The sequence below is a fragment of the Enhydra lutris genome, unplaced genomic scaffold (assembly GCF_002288905.1).
Source record: "Enhydra lutris kenyoni isolate GAN:26980312 unplaced genomic scaffold, ASM228890v2 scaffoldscaffold14, whole genome shotgun sequence".
In the NCBI taxonomy this organism is placed as follows: Eukaryota; Metazoa; Chordata; class Mammalia; order Carnivora; family Mustelidae; genus Enhydra; species Enhydra lutris.
The window spans coordinates 26,558,616-26,581,692 of record NW_019154098.1 but is presented as its reverse complement, the minus strand read 5'-3'; the positions used below and the strand labels follow the sequence as shown (position 1 = coordinate 26,581,692).

The 23,077-nt window shown below is 34.3% G+C and overlaps 1 protein-coding gene across 2 annotated transcripts in view; it reads right to left on the bottom strand.

Annotated features, from left to right (window-relative positions):
* Positions 1-23,077, bottom strand: part of LOC111146567 (CUB and Sushi multiple domains 3) — a 1,261,269-nt gene that overhangs the window by 539,869 nt on the left and 698,323 nt on the right. The gene's annotated exons all lie outside the window — the stretch shown is intronic.

Here is a 23,077-nt window from a genome sequence, read left to right as displayed (position 1 = left end):
GAGCAATGGAAAGGATGGATTTGAGGAAAACAGAAAAACCAGATGGGAAGATGTTTTACAAGTCCAGGCAAGAAATGACGATGTCCTGAGACACTGGCTGAAAAAGTACTAAAAAGAGATCTGGATCTGAGAAATAGATAAAGAGCATCTATTAGGAGGAATTAGTGAAAGAGTGGGTGTAGGAATTGAGAAAAAGTAAAGGGTTTAGGATCATACCAAGGTGAGTATGATCATGAGGTGGGTGAATGCATGTGACTCAATTTTTAATCAAATAGCTGAATCAGGGCACACTTTATTCTTAGACAAAGAAGAAATAAGCTACTCCAATCCAATGTACAGAATGTGAGGAGGGCTCCTTGCTCTCCACATAAAACATCAGGCTGCAGTTTTCTAAACTAATTTCTAGTGCATGTGTCCAATCTGTCATATTTGTTCTTCATTTTTCACCCAGTAAGCACTTCAAAGGGTTTACCATAATATTATACAGCCATAAAAAAAAGAATGAAATCTTGCCATTTCCACCAACATAGATGGAATAGAGTGTAAATGTTAAGCAAAATAAGTCAGAGAAGAAAAATACCATGTGATTCCATGCATATGTAGAATTTAAGAAGTAAAGCAAATGGAACAAAGGGAAAAAAATGAGACAAACCGAACAGTCTCTTAACTATAGAGAACAGTTAGAGGTGAGTGGGTGAACTAGGTAAATAAGATTAAGAGTACACTTACCTTTTTTCTTTTTTAAGGTTTTATTTATTTGACAGACAGAGAGCACAAGTAGGCAGAGAGGCAGGCAAAGAGAGAGAGGGGGAAGCAGGCTCCCCACCAAAGCAGAGAGCCCGATGCGGGACTTGAGCCAAGAACCCTGAGATCACGACCTGAGCCAAAGGCAGCGGCTTAACCCACTGAGCCACCCAGGCACCCAAAAGTATACTTATTCTGATGAGCACTGAATAATATATGGAATAGCTAAATCACTATACTGCACATCTGAAACTAATATAACACTGTATGCTGATTATACTGGAATTAAAAACAAAAAACAAAACAAAACAAAAATGTTCTCCAAAGATTAAAAAAAAAAAGAAGAAGAAGAAACGCATACACAACAAATGTTTGCTATGAATAAGTACCTATTTGCTGGCTTTTTCTCCATGTTTCCTGTTCCTATTTTCTATTTTAATTTTTCATTGGTAAACTCGTTAGTTTACATCAGATCTTTCCTTTGTGTCTGGACCTTAACCTACTGTCCTTTACTTCCAACCCTACAGTTCTGTACATATTTTTCAGATGTGTGTTGAACATCAGCAACTATTAAAAGATTTACCTAGTGCCAGTAGTTAATAACTTTTGGGTAGAAAGTTGTAGAGTCTAGCATCCTCTATTGTCTATACAGTGATTTGGATCACTAACTCTTCCTTAACTTGTTTTGGTTCTTTTATGCCTGTGAGTTAGCCCTCCTGACACAGCCCTCATTTCCCTTGGTGTTCCCCTTAGTTTCCTTCATTGGAAAAAAAAATTCAATATGATCAATGATTGTGCTAGAGAAGAGTTCTCATCTTTATTCGCTACCAGAAAGAGAAGATTCTGGAAGACAGATTCACACTGAGAGAAAAAAAAAATTCAGACAGACTAAACAATGTTAAACAATGTAACACAAAATATTATGTGACTTTAGTCCACAGTAGTCCACACTGGGAAGATTAATGGCAATTAAATTGTCCAGAAGAAAAGTACTCTTGTAGTAAATACATATATACATGTATATATGCACATATGTACGTATATATTTTGGTCAGAAGCTGTAAAGTCAAATGAAACAACATTTGGAGAGTAGAACAGAGAACTTTCTCTAAGTCCTGGCTCAGAAATCAATTTCTCTCATAAGGTTCCTATGTATTTCTTTATTTTTATATTTTCTAGGAACTTGAATTTGTTAAGTTATATATTTTGAAAATGAAATATAAAGAACTCCTCAAACTCAACAACCAAAAAACAGATAATCATGTCAAAAAATGGGCAGAAGACGCAAACAGACACTTCTCCAAAGAAGACATACAAATGGCTAACAGACACATGAAAACATGTTCATCATCACTACCCATCAGGGAGATTCAAATGAAAACCACGCTGAGATACCACCTTACACCAGTTAGAATGGCCAAAATCAATAGGACAGGAAACAACAAGTGTTGGAGAGGATGTGGAGAAAGGGGAATCCTCTTACACTGCTGGTAGGAATGCAAGTTGGTACAGCCACTTTGGAAAGCAGTGTGGAGATTCCTCAAAAAAAAAAAAAAAAAAATTAAAAATAGAGCTACACTATGACCCTGCAATTGCACTGCTGGGTATTTACCCCAAAGATACAGATGTAGAGAAAAGAAGGGCCATATGCACCCCAGTGTTCAGAGCAGCAATGGCCACAACAGCCAAAATGTCGAAAGAGCTGAGATGTCCTTCAACAGACGAATGGGTAAAGAAATGTGGTCCATATACACAATGGAGTATTATGGCTCCATCAGAAAGGATGAATACCCAACTTCTGTATCAACATGGGTGGGACCGGAGGAGATTATGCTGAGTGAAATAAGCCAAGCAGAGAGAGTCAATTATCATATGGTTTCACTTACTTGTGAAGCATATGAAATAACATGGAGGACATTAGGAAAAAGAAAGGAAAAGTGAATTGGGGTAAACTGGAGGGAGAGACGAAAGAAGAGAGACTGTGGATTCTGAGAAACAAACTGAGGGTTATGGAGAGGAGGGAGATGGGGGGGTGGGTGAGGCTGGTGGTAGGTATTAAGGAGGGCACATATTGCGTGGAGCACTGGGTGAGGTGATAATGAATCTTGGAACATGGAAAAAAAATAAAGTTTTTGAAAAATGTAATATACCTATGTATATGTATGCATGGAGATATATATATATATATATCTCAACAAGTTGCTGCTATAAATGTCTCATCAACTCATACCTGGAAAAATTTAGAAATGAGGGCCGTGCTGCCAATTTTTAAAAATCAGCTTTTATTTTTTTTTTTTTTAAAGATTTTATTTATTTATTTGACAGAGAGAAATCACAAGTAGGCAGAGAGGCAGGCAGAGAGAGAGAGAGGAGGAAGCAGGCTCCCTGCCGAGCAGAGAGCCCGATACGGGGCTCGATCCCAGGTCCCTGGGATCATGACCCGAGTCGAAGGCAGAGGCTTTAACCCACTGAGCCACCCAGGTGCCCCAAAAATCAGCTTCTTTACTAGTGATGTAACTATCATACAGTAGATGACAAATGGCAAAAGCAAAACCCTGAGAAAGCATTTTTGTTACTCTCCATGGCCCCCGGGGTAGAAAGGCTGATTTCCTTTGATAGTCAGCCACTTCACCATGGCCAAGGGACAATTTAATGCAAAAGGACAAGCAGCGTCAGAGAGACAGAACTTATGTTCTAACGTGGGAGATCCGTCTTTCTAACGGTACAGCAAACTGCAGTCATTAAGAACTCTGGAATTAGAACTGGGGGGTTTAAATCCCAGCTCAGCCACTTACTAGATTTGTGACCTTGGGCAAAGGAGTGAACCTTTAAACCAACTGCAAAATGTAAATAATGCCTTTGCATGCAAGCCTTTCGTAAAGACTAAGGGAGGTCAGGATTAAGAAAAATTTAATTAGGGCCTAACTCTTAGGAATATTCAGTAAATGGTAGGATGATCTTTGATAATTTGCTTGCCACAGGAAATTTTGGGATTCGTGAAGTAAACACAAAATAAGGAGAGGAAAATGTACAGAAAAAAATTAGAACCGAGATTATCAAGCTGTACATGAATAAATGGGAGATGAAAGTACAAAAGCAAATTAGGTTTATAAGAGTTTACAGCAAAAGACAACAATGTCTTAGAAATGACACTGTAATAATTTGACATCAAGCCTCTTGCAGAAAGACGGTGGTTATTTATGGCAGCAGAAATGCATAAAAGGAGTATGAAACAATATGAAATAGGACAGTAAACCAAATGAAACAGAAATGAGATATAAAGATGATCCATCAGTCTAATCAGGGCAAAACATGACCAACAAATCCTTAAAAAAGAATAGACAGGTGGGTAGAGACTTGGACACTAAACCACATGGCTCATGTCCAAATTGTGACTTGACTATTTGCTAGTTACATGGTCAAATATAAGTTATTTAACCTCTCTCTGCCACAGTTTCTTCATCTGTAAAAATGATCAGTAATAATTCCTATCCTATTAGGACTATATGAAGTTTAAATTACAATTAATATATGGACATTGGGGAGGGTATGTGCTGTGGCGAGTGCTGTGAAGTGTGTAAACCTGGCGATTCACAGACCTGTACCCCTGGGGCTAATAATACATTATGTGTTTATTAAAAAAATTTTAAAAATTACAATTAATACAAGTAAATCATGAGATTCATGCTTATATCTATTAATTGTATTATGCATATGATTATTTTTAAAATGCCCAATTGTAAGATGTCTGAATCATTTCCCCATAATTACCCACTTATGCATCTACTCAAAATTTTATCAATATCACTTTATTCTTATAAATGACCTTTCTTCTTACTGTCCACTGACTGAAGTTATGTATTTACAAGACTTTTTCCCTCTGCTAGATTATTAGGGCTTGGGGTTCAGTCTGCGAGGCTTTTATTTCTCTGAATCCTTACTAAAGTAGTTCCCAAGCTTAGCTGTACATTAGAACCTCCTAGGAAAACTTAAGAATGCTAATTTTGGTACCTACTTTAGATAAATAAACTCAGATTATCTGAAGGAAGAGGTGTATTATTAAAGTAAACCAGGTGATTTTAATGTGCATTCATGAGTAAGAACCTAGTGTTTTGCAAGGGTATTGACATGTACTTTATTTAGGTCCTTCTTTTTTCAACAAAAATTTAAGTGATTCACAAAGATCTATATCTATCTATCCATCTGGCAGGAGAGTTTGACACCCAGGAAGCAACAAAAAAAAAATACCTTTGATAAATATATCAGTCAGGATATTAATAAGCAACCAATGGCACACTGAACCTGAGCTGGGACAGAGTTTGACAAAATTGACAAACAGTGCAGTTCCTTTGGGCTACAAATCACTATATCTTTCCCTTTTCTCTATAGCATCAATGTTTTTTTTTCCCCTTCCACTACTCAGTGCTACTATAAGTAAAACTCATCAAAGATTTGCTACTGATCTGCTATAAAACAAAAACTTTTTCCAGAGTGCAAATCAAGTATCTCCTTAACATATTGTTTAATTCACCCAACATTTTATTTTTCCATAGCGAGGCTTTGTCGAGGAGAGTAGAAGAGCCTTGATTTGCATTCTAGCCTCAAGTCATTATCTGTTGGTGGACTTCTCAAACATGGCTTATGAACTAGTACTTGGAGTAGCACTGTACAAAATTCCTCACATCAGCATGAGAATTTGTTGAATATCTCCCAAGCAAAAGCAAAATACTCAAAAACCTCTCTGCCCTACATTTCCCTCCAGCTGTTGTCCCTTTACAGAGTTGTCTGTGTTTGTTGCCTCTAATTCCTCTTTTACCAACCACTTATAAAGCTATTCCTATCATGTTTTGTTAAGGTCACTCACTCAGCCAAATCACTAATCAATTTTCAGTCTTCATTTTTCTTGATCTCTCGGTAGTATCTGACATTCTATGTCACCTGTGGCAACCTTTACTTTAAGCTACTACCTACTCCATATGCCTCCTTGGATATCAGTAGGTATCTCTAACCTACTATATGTAAAACATAATTTTTTATTTTCGTTGCTTAATTTGTTCCTTCCATAGTTTTACTTCTCACAGTTACCACTTGTTCTGATCTGCAATTATCTCTCTCCTGAACTCTTGAAACAGCCACTTATCCACTCTCCCTATCCACTCTCCTGAGTGTTTGCCTTCTCAAGGTGTTTTCTCAACACACAAACCAAAACAACCCTCTGCTCAAAATCCTGCAATGACCTCCTAATTCTCAGTATAATTCAAACTCTATTAAGAATCATTTGATCCTGGGGGCGCCTGGGTGACTCAGTGGGTTAAAGCTTCTGCCTTCAGCTCAGGTCATGATCCCAGGGTCCTGGGATCGAGTCCGCATCGGGCTCTCTGCTCGGCAGGAAGTCTGTTTCCTTCTTTCTCTCTCTCTCTGCCAGCCTCTCTGCCTACTTGTGATCTCTGTCAAATAAATAAAATCTTTAAAAAAAGAGAGAGAATCATTTGATCTAAACAGCACTCCCTCTACTTTTCTCACTCTGATCTCCCCTTCCACTCCTCTTCCTTTTAGACACTGCAAAGACCATGAAGAACATTTTGCTGTACTATGAAAATGTTGGTATTAGTCACTTTTCAGAGATGCTTAAAAGGCAATTACACTTCAAATTTCAAAATTACCATCATCAATTAAAAATACAGTATTAAATTTTAGATCTTATGAATATTATTGGAATATTCAGAAAGATTTGGATGTCATCTTTATAAGCTTTCACTATTCATTCTAAATCTGCAATCTTCACCAGACATAATAGGCCAATAATATTTTCTAATGAGTTGAACCTCAGAAATTAAAATTTTATTTTATTTTGTTTTGTTTTATTATTTATTTTAAAAGAGAGAGAGACTGTGTGGGGAGGGATGGAGGGAGAGAGAATCTTAAGCAGGATTCATGCCCAGCATGGAGCCCAATGTGGGCTTGATCTCACAACTCTGAGATCATGACCTGAGCTGAAATCAGATACTTAACTAAGTCACACAGGTAACCCACAGATATTTTTTTAAAAATTTTTATTTATTTTTTAATTTCTTTTCAGTGTTCCAGAATTCATTGTTTATGCACCACACCCAGTGCTCCGTGCAACACGTGCCCTCCTTAATACCCACCACCAGGCTCACCCAACCTTCCTCCCCCTCCAAAACCCTCAGATTGTTTTTTAGAGTCTTGCATGGTTCATCTCCCCCTCCAATTTCCCCCAGCTCCCTTCTCTTCTCCATCTCCCCATGTCCTCCATGTTATTTCTTATGCTCCACAAAAAAGTGAAACCAATATAACATTTTAAATGAAATTTAAATATAAAATTTTAAATGAAATTTCACTTAATCAGATACTATGGTTGTCTTTTAATGTTTTCCCATTTGGCTTTTCCAGAGTAAATATAAAACTTTTTTTTAACTAGAATCAAAATTATAACAAAAATGGTATTGCAATTATGGAAATATTATTTAACTAGATAAAGTTGTCAAGTTAGTTAAATCTGCATATACATACATATACAAATATATTTATATACCTATACTTTTACTTTTTACTTATACATAATTGATATTCCCAGCCTTCCACACTTGATAATCATCTGACTAAAATAAAAATACGTAACATAGCCTAGAAATCAACACATAATATGTTAAGCCTATTATTCTCACATACAACTGAATTACAATGAATCAAAATTAAATTAGATTTCTATCAGAAGGAAGTTCTACATTAAAGATAAATAGTGAAGTGAAGGAGATAGTTCTGCTAATAATAACTTAGCATAGAAATACATTTGTAAGTTTTTGAATTATTATAAATATTATTGAAAAATGAAGCAATCTGTCTATCCATTTTCAATATATTTCAGGCGGGAAGGAAGGAAAGAAAGAAGGAAGAAAAACTTGGCTTCTTCAAGTAAGCCATATTTCCATTTCAATGGGTGTCCTCTTACTCATTATAAAATGTGCTGAAAATATGCACTTAACCAGTTCTAAAATATCCATCATTATTTTGTTACTCAATTATAATCTTGCTCATTCATCATTTTAAGTATAATATCAGAAGCCAAGTTTATCGATTGCATTTTCTTTTTAGAAGGAACAGTTATTGGGAAAAGATTGGAAAGTTGAGGAAACTCCAAATTTAGTCATTTCCTATCTGAAAGAGACATTTGACTATAACCAATTTATTTACATTCTCTGGTATCCTGTTTTATCATCTGTGAACCAGGTTTTTCAAATTGATGAATTAATTATAAGATCTATGTCACTCTAAATATCAAGATTACATGATCATATCAGAGTAAAATGGTGGCTGACTGATCCTGAACCTCTATTACAAAGCCCCTTAAAACTATACAAATAACCAAGGATAAAAATAAAATGATGCATGGCTTATGCCTTCAGAATACTACATTCTCCCACTTATCTGTAAATAAAGAAAAACAAAATCCTACAGATTCCACTTGCATGACTGAATATAGAGCATAGGAGGGGAATATTAAGACAGACTGAGAAAAGTGGAGTAGAAGGCATGAAGGATGGAAACAAAGCATGATCAACCCACAAAGGGAGTCAACTACTAAGTGGCAAAACTAAACCCAGTACTGAGACTTGGGGTAGTTTACAACAATAAGTAAATGTAGGGGATTTCAAATGTCTGGGGCTAGACTTAGCAGTCTGAGAGAGCATTAATTATGAAGCAGATATACATATTTACTGAAAAAGGTAGAACTCATGGGAAATGAGGCAGTGAATGAAGATATGAAAAAAATGAGGGGAAAAATGAAGAATCCCCCCCAAAAAAAGGGAAAAAAAGACATGCAAATACCTTCTCGTACCCTCATCAACATAATCCGTTAAAAACAAACAAACAAACAAAACAACAACAACAACAAAAAACCTCTTGGAGTGCCTGGGTGGCTCAGTGGGTTAAACCTCTGTCTTCAGCTCAGGTCATGATCTCAGCCCCACATCAGGTTCTCTGCTCAGCAGGGAGCCTGCTTCCCCCTCTCTCTGCCTACTTGTGATCTCCTCTTTGCCTACTTGTGATCTCTCTCTCACTCTGTTAAATAAATAAATAAAATATTAAAAAAAAAAACCTCTAAAGCAGAAGAAAAAAGAAGTCATTCTCAAACAAGGAACACTGTCCATAAAGTAAACAGAAATAGGAAAAAGCCTGTCTATATGAAACTACAGTGATGAATCAGAAATGGGAGTCAACACATCTCTGATGATAGAAATTTTCACCTAAAAACACCATGGAGATTGTCCTTCAACAGATGAATAGATAAAGAAGATGTGTTCATATATACAATGGAATATTATTCATCCATCAGAAAGAATGTATACCTGCCAGTTGCATCAGCATGGATGGAAATGAAGGGTATTATGCTAAGTGAAATAAGTCAAGCAGAGAAAGACAATTATCATATGGTTTTATTCATATGTGAATATAAGGAATAGCACAGAGGACCACAGGAGAAGGGAGGGAAAACTGAATGGGAAAAAATCAGAGAGGGAGACAAACCATGAGAGACTCTGGACTCTGGAAAACAAACAGGGTTACAGAAAGGAGGGGGTGGGGAGATGGGGTACCTGAGTGTCTGAGTGATGGGTATTAAGAAGAGCACATGATATGATGAACACTGGGTGTTATATGCAACTAACGAATCACTGAATACTACATCAAAAACTAAAGATTTACTATATATTGGCTAATTGAGCATAATAAAAAAAACCCATGGAGTTAAATAAAATTGTAATACAACACCCCAAACTAAATTAAACATACTCCAACAAGCAACAATGACAAATATGAACAGAAATATAAATGGACATAAAACAGGTTACAATGAAACAAAAGATTTAACTCAGGTAAGAGACAGAAGAAAATAACAAAATTATGATAGAAGTGAAGATAAATTATGAGGTGCCCAAGGGAGAAAGATTCAAATAAAAATTTTACAAAGGATCTTTTTTTTTTTAAGATTTTATTTATTTATTTGACAGACAGAAATCACAAGTTGGCAGAGAGGCAGGCAGAGAGAGAGGAGGAAGCAGGCTCCCTGCTGAGCAGAGAGCCCGATGTGGGGCTCGATCCCAGGACCCTGAGATCATGATCTGAGCAGAGGGCAGAGGCTTCAACCCACTGAGCCACCCAGCCACCCCTTTACAAAGGATCTTAAATAGAATTGGGAAAAAAAAGAACCAAGAGAATGAAGTTGAAATAAAAAAGAAGTAAAATGGGTGAGAGAGATAGCAGCTAAAATAGAAGACAGATAAGTAACATAAGTTAATGTAGTATCCTTGAAGAAGGAAATCAAAACAGTGCAACAGAACTAGTATTCACATGTATAACTAAAGAACATTCCAAAGATAAAAGAAGCCTCACAAGATATAAAATCAAATAATGAGGTAGCAGAAAGAGAAATTAAGGAATCAATCCTATTTACAAATGCATCAAGAATGTTAAGAAACCTAGGAATAAACTTAATCAAAGAGGTAGAACAGTTGTACTCTGAAAACTATAAAACACTCATGAAAGAAATTAAAGATGAAAAAAAGAAATGGGAAGATATTCCATGCTCATGAATTAGAAGAACAATTATTATTAAAATGTTTATACTACTCAAAGCAATCTACACATTTAATGCAACCCTATCAAAATACCAATAGCATTTTTCACAGAGCTATAACAAACAACCCTAAAATTTGTATGGAAGTACAAAACACTCTGAATAGCCAAAACAACCTTGAAAAAGAAAAACAAAGAAGGAGGCATCACAATTCCAGATTTCAAGTTAAATTATGAACTGTGGTAATCAAAATAGTATGGTAAAAAACAAAACAAAACAAAACAAAACAAAAAAAACCAAACCAGTATGTACTGGCACAAAAATAGACACATAGGTCAATAGAACAGAATAGAAGACCCAGAAATGAACCCACAACTATATGGTCAATTAATCTTCAACAAAGCAAGAAAGAATATTTGATGGGTAAAAGACTCTTTTCAACAAATGGTGTTGGGAAAGCTGGACAGAAACTTTCAAAAGAGTGAAACAGGACTGTGCACAAAAATAAATTCAAAATAGATGAAAGACCTAAATGTGAGACAAGAAAACATAAAAATCCCAAAGAAGAAGACAGACAGTAAATTCTTCGACCTCAGTCATAACAATTTCTTACTAGGTATGTCTCCTGAGGCAAGGGGAGGAAAAAAAAGCAAAAATAAACTAATAGGACTTCATCAAAATAAAAAGTTCCTTCTCAGCAAAGGAAACAATCCACAAAACTAAAAGGCAACTTATAGAATGGGAGAAGATATTTGGAAACAACATATCTGATAAAGGGTTAATATCCCAAACCTATAAATAACTTATAAAACTCAATACCCCAAAATAAATAATCCAATTAAAAAATGGGCAGAAGACATAAATAGACATTTTTCTAAAGATGGCCAACAGACACATGAAAAGATGCTCAACATCACTCATCATCAGGGAAATACAAATCAAAACTACAATGAGACGTCACCTCACATCTGTCAGAATAGCTAAAATCAACAACTCACGAAACAACAAGTATTGGTGAAGATGTGGAGAAAGGGGAACCCTCTTGCACTATTGGTGGGAATGCAAATGGTGTTGCCACTGTAGAAAACAGTATGGAAGTTCCTCAAAAGGTTAAAAAAGAGAACTACCCTACAATTTAGCACTTAGACTACTAAGTATTTGCCCAAAGAATACAAAAATACTCATTCAAAGAGATACATGCACTTTGATGTTTACAGCAACATTATCTACAATAGCCAAATAATGGAAACAGCCCAAGTTTCCATCTAATGATGAATGGAGAAAGAAGAGGAGGGAGATATGTGTGTGTGTGTGTGTGTGTGTGTGTGTGTGTGTGTACACACACACAGAGGAATATTATTCAGCCATAAAAAGGAATGAATTCTTACCATTTGCCACAACATGGATGGAGCTAGAGTATTAAGTGACATAAGTCAGTCAAAGAAAGACAAATACCATATGATTTCACTCATATGTGGAATTTAAGAAACAAATGAGCAAAATGGAAAAAAGACATACACGCATACACACACACATACACAAATGAAGAAACACACTTGACTATAGGGAACAACTTGATGATTATCAGAGGAGAGAGGGGTGGGGGATGGGTGAAATTGGTGATGGGATTTAAGGGGTGCACTTGTTGTGATGAGTACCAGGTGTTGTATGGAGGTACTGAACCACTGTATTGTACATCTGAAACTAATATTATACTGTATGTTACCTAACTGGAATTTAAATCAAAAAACAAAGAAAAAAAAGAAGCAAACAACAGAAGCCTTAAGTCAAGACTTGAAAGGAAGTACTTTTTGCCAGATAAAGCTGATCTGATACAGTCACGTCTGAGACAAAATCTAATGTATCTTTCTGTTAAACAAACACGCAAAAAAGCAAAATAAAATCCTTCAAGGTTTCCAAGCCAAAAGTCGGAATAATGCACAAAGGCATAGGAATTAGGCTTGTAACAGACTTTCCCAAAACAACATGCAAAGTAAGGTAAAAATATTTTTAAGAAACTTACAGGAGTAAAATGCACTTGTAGGATTTCATGTCTATATAGACTGTTTTCTGAGGAAAACAGCTATAAAAATCAGTCTTGAACATGAAGAACTGTTGTAATATCATACACACGTGTCCTTCTAAAGATGCATTAGGGTAGGAGCCTTGAGAGATGACTGGGAAAATTTTGGTAAAAAAGTGATTGTAAGAAATTCCATATTAATTTTAAAGTCAAAATTTAAATAATGGTGAGTCATGAATAGAATAATAATATATCATACGTTCTGCCAACTTGAAGAGAATGCAGCAGCAACCACAACAACAAGGGGAGAATTTAGATTGAACTTCAGGAAAGCAAGTTAGTTTTTCTTGTTCCTTTTGGATCTAAGGAGCTGTGAGGTTACAAACCCTCCATAAGTCCTAGCCCTCTTCCTGTAAACATTCTAAGCACACTTTATTTTCTAACTAAAAGAAAACTGAAGCCATCAGATATGAAAACTGATACTTCTTGGTTCTTTCCTCCACTCCATACCTATAAGTTCATTTGCATTCAAACCCATTATTACACATTTACTTCTCATATCTGACAGCATGTCTCTTTCTATTCATGATTGTTCTCCATCTGTGCATTTGATTTGAGGCCTTACAATTTTCTCAGGGACACTTGGGTTCATTGTTGAGTTTCCAGTTACCTAACAGCCACCAAATCTACAATGATTTGTATTTCAGATGTGTAACACACCTCTGAATTGTGGACCTTATTCTATAACATACTAGCATACATTCTAATCACTGAAAACAACTATTTGTTGCTAAGATCTTCCCACTAGGGTTTCCCATACTATACAACCATGTTCCTGAATAAAAAGCTCAGATCTCTTTCTTGAGTCCCAGTCGTACATTAACCTCTTCAATCTGATATCTTACAATGAAGTTACATGCAACAAGACTGAATCAATTTTATTTCCCTACTTTCCCATCTGATCTTCCTTCCCTGTACCAAATTTCCTTAATGCCACAGCTGTCCACTCAGTCTTTCGAGCAGAAAGCTAGACATTATCTTTGGTTATCCCCTCTACTTCAACTCTGCTCTCACAACATCTGTTTGGATTCTAGGGAGGGCCAATTTTGTCCTTTAAAGGTCTCCAAATGCTGTTGACTTCTCAATTGTCATTATGTTGGGTTTGGGCTTATCTCTTTTCTGGATGATTAAAGTGGTTTTTAAATTCACTTTCTCCCTCTGATCCCCATTATATACAATTGCCAAAATCATAGAATATTACTGACACCAAACTATTTTTCTTAGGAAATAAGTCGTAAGCTTATGAAACTTCAGATTGGCTACGATGTAGCTGATGAGAATTGAAACTGTTCAGAAAGATATATTTATTTGTTTTCATTTACTTTTGCTGTATTGCTATCTAAATCCCATCATCCAGGCTAGGTCAAATTTCCAAATCTCATTATAGAAGGCAAATTTTATAGGATAAATTGCAATTTTCCATTTTATTGGACCTTGATCTCCTCCTATCTGCATATCTAAAGGTGATCTCTCCCAAAATCGGAAAATGCTTTAAAACACATTGTAAGCAGCAGACTGGAGATAGTGTGAGCTTGACCAAAAATCCTACTATATATTCTTCAATGTTAGTGAACATTTAAATTAATTTTAAAAATTATGCATCAGACCTAAAGCAATGAACGTTATATTGTTTCATTACATTTCTCTCAGAAGTCTTCTCTAATTCTACAACATGACTGAGAAATATGCCCTTAGGTAAAGATCTTTATTTGATTCACTGGTGTAAAGACTGATGATAAGAATGTAATTTAACTTATTTCAAATCTCATCCTACATTTTTATTGACCTTCCAACCTGTTCTGTAAAAGGACCCTAAACATAACTGTGGCTTTGGATCTGATGATTTATTATGTGAACAGACTTTGCACATTTATTTATAGTTTATTTTCCACTTCCAATTTGCTTCTTTTAAGATCAAAGAATCAGATTGTCAGAAGGTTATACATTTTTTTTCTCACCCAAATTGGGAGATGTTATACCCCAAAATATAAGACATGCAAATACCACGATCACACAACATCATTTCAAATATGTGCAAAAATTCAGAAAACTTTCCCAGGCTTTGTCAGTTTCTTTACATAAGTAGAAGGAAGATGAAATTTCCTTTCCCACATAATTTCACAGCACGCAAAGCATGAACAGAAAAAAGAAATATGCCTCATGTAAACAGATATTGGCTGCCAATGCAATTTTCTATTTTACACTCCATTTTACAGTATATGTGTTGTTGAATTTGTATAATTGTATGAGTCATTTCATTCTGTTCAGGACATCCATTTAATGTTATCCTAAATTCATATACAGATTGGTGCTTAATTAATATTTGTTGTTGATGATGTTTTTTATGAACCATAAAAATTGGAAGCACATATAGACAACATGATTATTTTTAAAAAGCATAAAGCAAGATATTTATAAAAAGCAAGATATTTATAAAGCAAGATATTTATAAAAAGATCATTCAATACAAGTCCAATAACAAATCTATTGTTTTTCAAAGGAACATAAGAAAATACATTTTCTTCTATTTGAGGGACTGTTTTGAAAATGCCCCAACTTGGTGGCCACTATACTTTGTTTCACAACTGAATTAAAAGAGAGATAAAATATTCTATCTCCTTATTGCTACCAGAAGTATATCAAGCAGAAAATGATAATACTTTTATTTTGAGTAGTTTTTGCAAGTCAATTTGAGTCAAAGTTTTTCCTCTGAAATAAACTTCATGTAGTCTGAAATGTTGTGAAGGCTACAATCAATATGAATGACAGTTCAGGGTACTGGCCAGAATATGCTGCTTACTGATGCCCTCAGAAGGTTGGTGTTTTCCTTCCTGCCTGCTTGCCTTCCTGTCTTCTTTCCTTTATTTATTTTTTCTAGCCTAGAAAGCAGCCATAGAAATTGAGTAGTAGACTAAATCAGAAAACTGCATTAAATAGATCAGTGGGATTAACCGCTTAGAGTTTTCAAAACTTTTATTAATACAAGATACTATCATTTTACAAATATTTTAGGTATCTTTGGGAGTACTATTAAGTTCTATTTAAAATTTTATTTTTTTAATTAATATATATATTTTTTTACTTGGAGAAGTTTTTGGTCCACAACAATATTGAGCAGAAAATACAGAGTTCCCTTATACCCTCTGCCAATGCGTGTGTATACACACACACACACACACAGCCTCCCTCACTACTGGCATCCTGCAACCTAACAGTACATTTGCTACAACTGCAGGAACAGTTGCAACAATTTAATTTACATTAGGGTTCACTCTTGGTGTTGCACATTCTATGGGTTTTGACAAGTGTATAATGACATATATTCATCATTGTAGTACTATACAGAATAGATTTACTGCCCTAAGAATTCTCTGCATTCTTCCTATTCATCCCTAACTGTCCCTAACTCCTGATGGCTACCCACATTTCCACTGTATCCACAGTTTTACCTTTCCCAGAATGTCATAGAGTTGGAATCATACAGTAGTTTGCCTTTTTTGATCGGCTTCTTTCACTTAACTAATATACATTTAAGTTTCCTTCATGTCTTTTTGTGGCTTGATAGCTCATTTCTTTTTAACATGGAATAATATTCCATTGTCTAGATATATCACCAATTATTTATTTATTCATCTACTGAAGAACATCTTGGCTGCTGCAAGTTTTGGTAATTATTAATAAAGCCACTTTAAATAGACATGTGCAATATTTACATGGCTATAAGTTCTCAGTTCATTGGTTAAGTACTAAGGAGTATATTGCTGGATTATATAGTATGGATATGTTCAGTTTTGTAAGAAACTGCCAGCTGTATTCCCAAGTGGCTGTACCATTTTGCATTCCCACCAACAATTAACAAGTATTCCTGTTGCTCCACATCCTCATCAGTATTTGGTGGTATGTTTGAGTTTTAGTCATTCTGGTGGTGTATAGTGGTTGTTCTAATTTACAATTCCCTGACCACATATGATGAGAAGCATATTTACATATGCTCCCCCCCCCCATATATCTTTTCTGTTGAGGTGTCTGTTCAAATCTTTTACCTATTTTTAAATTGAGATGTTCATTTTCTTATTGTTGAGCTTTAAGAATACTTTGTATATTTTGAATATGAGTCCTTTATCAGGTGTTGGTATTTTTGCAAATGTTTCCTACCATTCTTTAGCTCATCTTTTCATTTTCTTTTGCAACGTGGAAATTTTTAATTTTAATAAAGTTCAGCTTATCAATTACTTCTTTCATGAATTGTGCCTTTGGTGTTGGATCCAAAAAGTCATTGCTATACTCAAAATCATCTAGAGTTTCTCCTAATGTTACCTTCCAGAAGTTGTATAGTTTTGAATTTTACATTTAGGTCTATGATTCATTTTGTGTTAACTTATGTGACATATGTAAGGTGTGTGTCCTTATATATATATTATACAGATTTTGTTAGATTTATACAAAAGTATATAATTTTAGGGGGTGCTAATGTAAGTGGTTATGTGTTTTTAATTTCAAATTCTACCTGTTCACATTAGAATATTCTTCTATATCCAATTTATTTGAAGACAAACTAAAAAAATATAAGTTGTACTTCCCAGAATACAATAGTAATAATTCACATATCATGAAATAATAAAATCTTAATATAATATAAAATTGTATATAACTACATAGTAAGTATGTATTCTATGTAAAAATAATAGCAAAAATATAAGTCTTGTTAAGACTTTAAATGCATTCTCACTTCAATTCTCACAGCATTCCAGTAAAGTTACAACTATGACTTTTCTCATTTATAGATGAGTAACTGAGGCATCAAAATCTTAAGATACTTGCCCAGTGCCTCCAGTGAGCAAGCAACAGAGCTGAATACACAAGCCATGGGTGACTCAAAGTCCATGCTCTTAACACGTGAATGATACCACCTTATTAATAAATGTGGGAAATGCGCTCATCATCAACTTTCATTAGGTATATTTGCCAAAATATTTCTAGTGTTTCTTTCAATGGAATGCCTTGTTAAAATTTTTTATAGATGTTCCAATCCCTCTTATGTTATTGTTAAAACTCTATATGAAATGAATGTACTGTGGGCGTTAAATATTTAAATTCTGTAAACACCTTGATATTTACAATGAGGAAGGATATGCACAGTAGCATTGAAATAATATTTCCTGGCCAAAAAAATACTGTAGGTTTTGATGACTATAAACATTACCATCTCTCTATTTATTTTCTTCCTATTCTTCTTTATTAATTGTCACCAAGTTGTGTCTTCTTTTCTTTTTTTGGAGAGAACTCTTTAATCCACATTTCCTCTTTTCCTTTTCCTTTTAGAAGTTATCTCCTTAGGCTATTTCTATACCACCATCTTTGGATCACTACAACAGTTAGACTATGCAATTTTATTCCAAACTAGCCTGTCTTCTTGATGGCAGAAGATCTATTTATCTATCATCTACCTATCATCATCTATCTATCTAAAACATTGATCTCAGTAGTAGTTCAACTAATATCCTTCATTAATACGAGGGCTCCTTGTGGAAAATTAGATTATTTAAAAATCATCACTCTCTTCCCCACTTTTTGGGGGGTGTGGAGAGGAAAGGGGAACAGAATCCTCTTACCTGACTCTTAAATCTGGGCTTGCCAATGTGATTTGATTTGATCAATGGACATTAACAAACAAGATGTCCACAGAGTTGTAAAAATCCCTGTATGGTTGAATTTTTATTCTACACAACTTTGAAATTGTCGAAAGACCATTATCTGGGCTAGTTCACTGGTCCCAGAAAAATGGATGATGCATAGAGCCAAACTCAACCTATATCAGCCCATGCTTGACATACAGAGAGAGTTGTGAACATAAATGACTGTTGTTTAAACTAATGAGTTTGGGGTGGTTAGCATTATCATGGTGTCCATCAAATGATTAATACCACATTTAGAAAATAGGTCATTTATAAAAAATATATATATACCTCTTTGCATATAGTCAGATTCGCTCAATTCTAAAACTCTCAATAAAAACTATCAAGATTTCTCAGTTAAGATAAAATAACAATGAGGTTGTATTTAGTCAAATGAAGAAAAACTTTGTTTTCCTCTATCATTAAAAATCAAGTTCCAAAAACCTAAATACCTCACATATGTTATATTTTCTGCTTTTAACAGATAAGAAATGACATCTTAATTTCCAACGTTTCTTCTACTTGCATTGATTATTCACTTTGATTTACAATTTATTTTCCAATTAAGGTGGATATCATCAATTATCACCAATATACCACATTTAAAATGAAATGGACACATTATTTTCATAAGAAATTGTGATGATTATAGATTGTTTGATACAGGTCTTATACAACCATATAGCTGTATTTGCCAATCAGGCAGCCAACTTTATATATCTTGGATATATGGAGAAATTCACTGTGAAGTAATGCAGTGCAGTGGAATGTGAGCCTATCAGAAGCAATAGCGCATGTTTTCACATTGGGCTCAGGTACCACCTAAAATAACTATGAGAAAAATCAATCTTTCTGGGCCTCAATTTTCTCATATTAGAAGAAATGAGTATATTTGTTTCAATCACCTCAAAAGTCTCTTTCAATTGGAATGTTCTACAATTTAATTTTTATTTTAATTATTTGAGAGAGAGAGAGAGAGAGAGAGAGCATGAGCAGAAGGAGGGGTAGAGGGAAAGGGAGAAGCCAACTCCCTGCTGAGCTCGATCCCAGGACCTTGTGATCATGACCTGAGCTGAAGGCAGATGCATAACCAACTGAGCCCCTCAGGTGCCACTGTGATTCAATTTTAAAAATAATTAAATAAATACTAGTCCTTTTCCTCAAAGAAAAACAGAGAAAGCTGCTTACGTGGAAGCTGGTAGGGTGATTATTTGCTTCCATAGGGAAAATGTACTCATCAATGGCTCCCGCACAAGAGCATGACCTGCTATTCCTACACCTCCAGCTTCTTCTAGGACTACACTCCACGTCCCTGTCTCTCCATTCTGTCTTACATCCTGGAACTTAATCTGCTCCTCCAAAAGAACTTATCATCTTCACATACTGGTCATATTGCCCAGTTTCCAGACTTAGTAACTCCTAATTTAGTCTCAGCTCTCAGTCCAAGTTTACCTCCTCCTCCTCCTCCTTGAAGCCTGCATTAAGTGCTTTGTCTCAAAAAGCACATTTCATTTTTCATTCTTAGCACTTATCACATTCGCAATTTTTTTTTTTTGTTAAGTGTCAGTCTTTATCCCGCTAGACAGAAATCAGTGACTAAGTCTCTTATTTTTTTGTTATGTACCATGTCCTCTCCACAATGCCTGGCACATAGCTGAAACTTCATGAATATTTTAAAATTGACATTACTTTTACTGTTCTTCTGCCACTCATTCTCTTTCTGGGGGTGTAGAAACAAAGGGCTTAGTTCCCACAGCAGATTGGGATAAACAAAGTCAAATTTGATATTTTAGGTGCAGCAGTTTTGTGAAGGAACTTGATTATTGAATGTAAAATAAAATTCAAAAATCCTTTAAGCTAATAAGTAGCTAGAACAAAAAGTATAAAACTTATTGTAATATAAAAATTTTCATGAGTCATACTTAAAGGCCCTCTTTACTCTGAGAGGCAGATTAAAATGTTATCATGAAAATCCCACACAAAATAGGTGTGACTTTGTAATTTTTTTAGGAACGAGAAACCACTTTTTACAGGTTATGAGATTTCAACAAAGAAAATAAAAATGATGTAAAAAGAAGAGATATCTCAAAAGACACAGTAGTGGGAGAACTCAAGGATACTTACCAGTTCAGTGTTGACAGAACTGCTAGGAAGGTATTAAATCTGGAGTAAATTCTGAGGGAGAGATTTATCTCAGAATTTACACAAAGAATATCCCACTAATGGTATATTAGTTAACTACAGTGAATGGATATCAAGTCTAATCTACTTGGACAATACAATGAATTTATCAATATTTTATTTATCAAATAAGACAGTGTTAGAACTCAAAAGAAATGCAGGGATGATTTAGTCCAATCTCCTTGTTTTACAGATATGGAAACTGTCCTTTCAGCAAATATTGACACAGCAGTGCACATGACATGCCCTAGAGGAAACAGTTATTTACATGAATAATTTTAAACTCCAACTTAATTGTATAAATATTGAAATATGACTCTGTAATACACTAATATTATGTTAATATATGACAAATTGTTTCCTAAGAAACTAGAAACATCAGTTTTATTTTCAATATAATTAAACATTGTTTTTTATTATAGACAGCATGCTTTTTAAAGAGAATATTAAACCATAATCTAAGTATATTCTATAGATGATTTTGATCTCATAAAGTTGAATTCAGTTGAGGTAAAAGATAGGATATGGATAAATAGAAAATATTTGTAAAATGAAACAATGATATATCTATGCTATATATAATTTTATTTCATTAATTTGATTTTCTCACACTAGAAATCTAAAAAATACATGGGATGATTTAGGAGATTCATAAATTCCAAAAAAATGTCTTGAAAGACCTTTATTGTTATTAGTTTTCTGCTTTAAGACATATTTTTAGAATTAAAAATTTATAAATCAAGTATGAGTAATATAGTAATTCTTCAATTTTGAAAGCCATTTGACTTTACACTAATCTCAATGAGCCCTTTCACAGATGACAATTTGATATATTTATTGAGCTATTTATTTGAAATATGGTCAGTATTGTGGGGTGCACTAATGGGTTGTGAAGGATCTCTGTTTAAATGTACTGACTAAATGGACAAAATGTACACATACAATTAATTCTTTTACCAGATGTTATTTCTCCATTAAATAGATATATTTTGATAAAGATTCCTTTTTAAACCAACTTGAATCAGAAATACAGCAAGACCTAATCTGGGGCTCCTACAAATGGTGACTTCTAGAGAAATAAAGAGATGAGAAAATTCATATAAATGGAGCAATAAAACAAACAAAAAAAGCTCATGTAATTGGAGATAAAGAAGGATATTTCCAGTTTTAAAAAGCCTCAGTTTCTTACAAGAACAAGTCAATTTTCTTAGGCTTGTACTGCCAGGATTGAGAAACAAGGGTTTTATTATGAGGAATTTTTACTATGTACCACTTTGCATAAGCCTAAGAGTATTTTAAAGAACAATGGAAAAAATGAATGCAATTGTAAGCACTTCATTTGTTGTTTAGGTATAAATTTTTGTTTTCATAATCTCTATTATATCACTGACACGGTTGTTTGTCATAGATGTAACCTAGAAAAAAAGTAAATGCTGCAAAGTAAAGCCACTTCAGCACTTAAAAAATAAATTCTGCGATTATTAAAATAAATTTGAATAAATATTCTATTCTGTTTTCGTGTCAAAAGTTGTTGATCTCAGTGATGAATCAATAAATTCTACATCTGAAAGTATTATGCTGTATATTAACTTGTATTTAAATAAAACTTGATAAAATTGTTGAAACATCTCTCATAATTTTCTTCTTCTCTCTCTCAAAATAATTAAAAATTACACAGCTTACATTAGTGTTCATTTTGAAATATTGATAATTTTAACATAGGAATTTGTTTGCACTTCCACTAAGGTACAATTGATAAACAATAAACTGTCCATATGTAAAAGATGCAGTTTGATGAATTTTAACATATGTGTATACCTGTGAAACCAATACCATAGTCAAGACAATGAATATATCTATCACCCTCAGAAGGTAATCATACCTACCACACACCCTTAGCAAGCCATCCTTTTTTTTTATTTCAATACCCAAAAAACAAATAATCTGCCTTCTGTTACTATGAATTTTAGTTAGCATTTTCTAAATTTTATATAAGTAGATTCAGGCAAGATATATGTTTTCTTGTTTGACTTCTATTTCTGGTGAGCATAATGATTTTGATTTTCATTTGTATTGTTGCATGTTTTAATAGTTTTCGCTTGTTTATTGATAAGTAGTATTCCATTGTGGGGAAACAGCCCATTTTGTGTTTATACTCATCTATGGATGGGCATTTGGCTTATTTCCTGTTTGGGGAGATTTTAAACAAATCTGCTATGTATATTTCTTGTAGAAGTCTTTGTACAGACATTTGTTTTCATTTCTACTGGAAAAGTGTCTAGGAGTGAAGCCGTGGGACAGTTATGTTAGGCACGAGTTTAAGAAATTTGCGCGCAATCTGATGAGCACTGGCTGTTATATGCAACTAATAAGTCATTGAACTCTACATCAAAAACTAATGATGTACTCTATGTTGGTTAAATAAAAAAAGAAGAGACTTGCAAAATATTTTCAAAAGTGGTTATACTATTTTATCTTTCTACCAATGGGGTATCCTAGAAGTCACAATGTTCTACTTTCTGAAAGACAATACTTTTTAATCTTCACCATTCTACTGGCCATATAGTGGTATCTCTTCATGGTTTTAATTTGCAGAGCCTTAATAACAGTGATGGTGAGCATTTTTGTCATAATTTTTAGCCATATGTATCTCTTCTTTAGTCAAGTGCCTGGTCAAATTTTTAAACTCATTTTAAATTGGATTCTTCTATTACTGAATTCTCAAATGCATTATATATTCTAGACACAGGTTCCTTCTACATACATATATTTGCAATTATTTCCTTCCAGTCTATA